Below are 3368 nucleotides of genomic sequence, written 5' to 3' on the forward strand. Positions count from 1 at the left end.
TGCTTGATCAATTTGGCTGTTAAAACTTGTGCATACTTCGCGAAGTTCTCATGTTGTATTTTTCAGCTCTATTAATTCACTTATATTCCTCTCTAAATTGTCTATTCTCATTAGCAGTTGGTCAAACCTTTTTTCAAAGTTCTTAGTTTTTTGCATTGGGTTAGAACAAGTTCTTTTAACTCACAGAAGTTTCTTATCATCCTCCTTTTGAAGCCTGCTTCTGCTAATGGAAAACACTCGTTCTCCATCAGGCCTTGTTCTGTTGCCGATGAAGAACTGTAATCCTCTGTAGAGGGAGAGGCGTTCTGATTTTGGGTATTCTCAGCCTTTTTAGGCTGGTTTCTTCCCTTTGTTATAAATGTATCCATCTGTCATCTTTGTAATTACCAACTTTCTAATTAGGTTTCTGAGTGGACGTCCAACTTGTTGATTCCCAGTGCCGGAATCTGAGCAACCCACTGCACCTGCCAAAACAGCAGCGTTAAGATTGATGGCGCTTTTCTGACTCTGCAGCAAGAACTGCCGCGCTAAGGCACCGGCAAAACCACCACACAGGCCACGAGAGTCACGCTGGCGACCCGTGGGGCTCCTCCACTGGGAATCTCCTGGTCCATGAGCAACAAAAATTCGTCTGAAAGTGTGGCATCCTCTCGTTCTCTGTGCTTTCACTGGGAGCTACAATCCCGAGCTGGTAGTGATCAGTCATCTTGGATCTCTCTCCCAGGTATTTCATACTAGTACTTAAAGGTTGTGTGTTTTTGTTTGTTTCTGTTGGTTGGTTATTAAATTTTAATTCTCTGCTCAAGAGGTAGCAGAAAGTGGTGAGGAGCGTGGACTCAGATATCTGGGGTTCAAATCCTAGCTCTGCCATTTCTAGCTGTGTGTGGTCTTGGGCAAGATTCTTGTCGTCTCCATGCCTCAGTTTCTTCATCAATAACTTGCAGCTGCTGATGATGATGATGCTAAGACTTTTCACGTGGGGTTTATAATTTATAAAGTACTCAGAACTGTCTGACACAAAGTTAACACTATTAGCGTTTATAAAACAGAATAATTATGTTTAGTGGGATGTAGTCAAGTGTACTTTGATTCATTAAAAGCTGAATAAAGCTTTAACAAATGTAACAGGCTGAGATGATGAAAATGTTCTGGAGTTATACAGTGAATATGCTAAAAACCACTGAATTGTAAATTTTTTAATGGTGAATTTTATGGTATGTGAATTAGATCACAATAAAAATGTGATAGAGAAAAATTCAATTCAACAAATATTTGTAAATACATAAAGGGATTCAATCCTCTCCTGGATATAAAAAAAAGTTTAGAATGTCATGCATGCTTTGAAGGGTATTATTAAAGGAGTATCTGGAGAGGAGAGTGTCAGTCACTTTTCCCAGCTCACTGGGGAAGATGCTGCTATCCATATTTTTCACTCTAAGACTTAGAAGCCTTCTATGGTCCCACAGAAAGCATGGGTAGCAGGAAGCAGTCAGCTAGTTCCACCAAATTACCCTCTTCAGGTAGGGAGAGTCTTGCTGAGGACAGAGCATTTACATCTGTAAGGTAATTAGCGAAGTAGACATCTCAGGAGGCTTTTGGGGCCAGTATGTGTGGTAAGGAAGAACAAGAAGCGTACAGATTCTGAGCAGCCAGCCTGTGGTTGGGGAAGGTTTTCTAGAGGCAGTGACCTTGGAAAGGGACCTTTACAGATGGGTCAGGTTTTAGCTCTGCAGGTCAGTTGCAGTGAGAATAGCTGTCTTTAGAGATGTGTAAGAAGGGCTTGAAAAACCACTTTTCCTAGGATCATGCATATTCTTAGGTTGAAAAGTCTCACACTGACCATATTAACAAACATGGATGCATATGAATTTCATATTCATATCAGAAACTTATATCAACACAGCTGAAGCCATAGGCATTTGTTTTGACCAATTATACAAGGTAGGATGTTAATGAGAGAATGAAAGCACTTTAAAGACAACTAGGTTGCTTAACCACCCATTCACTTTTCTCTTCATTTATTCAACCAACTTTTTTTTTGAGACAGAGTCTCACTCTATCGCCCAGGCTGGAGTGCAGTGGCTTGATCTCGGCTCACTGCAACCTCCGCCTAACAGGTTCAAGTGATTCTTCTGCCTCAGCCTCTTGCGCAGCTGGGACTACAGGCGCGTGCTACCATGCCTGGCAATTTTTATATTTTTGGTAAAGACAGGATTTCACCATATTGGTCAGGCTGGTCTCGAACTCTTGACCTCGTAATCTGTGTGCCTCAGCTTCCCAAAGTGTTGGATTGCAGGTGTAAGCCACCGTGCCCAGCCTCAACAAACTTTTTTTTCAGCACCTACCTCACTAGTACCTGATAATATAAATATAATGAAATGCAGTCTCTGTGCTTTGAGAAGACTCCAAGCTAGAAACTGAAATCAGATACATGAAAATACTGTAAAATGATCATTGGTATAGCAAAGGGTAATAGAAGGGAGAAGGGAAACCCAGGCTTAAAAACACTACCTTAGATTGATGTTCAAAAATTAAGATTATTCCAGAGACTTCTTTTTCTGGCTAAAAACAAAACACTCTTACAAAGTACTTTAGACTTTTAGCAGAGCCATCACCGGCTGACATAAGAGGAAGAAAGAATTAGGGAAAGGTTAAGGAGACATTCTGCCCTGCTCTTTCCCCTCGCTATAGGCTCCCTGGGTGGCGGGTCAGCCACTTGCCTAAAAGTGAGTTGAAATTTGAAGTGGGATGACTTCCCTGTTCTACACTTCCAAGCCGACTTTCAGGGCAAATGTGTTGGGGTTTGAGGAAGAAGCCGGACTTCCTTAAGGATACCTGGAGAGAGAGAGAGGATCATTTCCCCCCAGAGGAAATTGGTTTCTCCACCAGTGCTCCATTTCGACCCAATTCTCACCCAACAACCATTTTAGAAGATAAGAAAACGGTTTGTAATTAAAAAGAAAAGAAATCCTTTTTGCTGTGTAAAATGCAGGCAACATAAAATTTACCATTTTAACAATTTTTAAGTGTATTTCAGTGGCATTACATATATTCACAACGGTGTGTAACCAGCACCACTATCCACCTCCAGAACTTTTTCATCAACCCAGATTGAAACTGTACCCATTCAGCAATAACTCACCCCCACCTCCAAACCCTGGTAACCTCTATTCTGCTTTCTGTTTCTATGAATCTGCCTATTTGAGGTACCTCATACGAGTGGAATCATACCATATTTCACTTAGCTCAGTGTTTCTCAGGTTCAGCTGCATTTCAGAATTTCATTCCTTTTTAAGTCAGAGGGATATTCCACCCTATGTATCTAACACCCTTGGTTTATCCATGTATCTTCTTATGGGCCCTTGGAC

The sequence above is a fragment of the Cebus imitator genome, unplaced genomic scaffold (genome assembly GCF_001604975.1).
Source record: "Cebus imitator isolate Cc_AM_T3 unplaced genomic scaffold, Cebus_imitator-1.0 Scaffold110, whole genome shotgun sequence".
In the NCBI taxonomy this organism is placed as follows: domain Eukaryota; kingdom Metazoa; phylum Chordata; class Mammalia; order Primates; family Cebidae; genus Cebus; species Cebus imitator.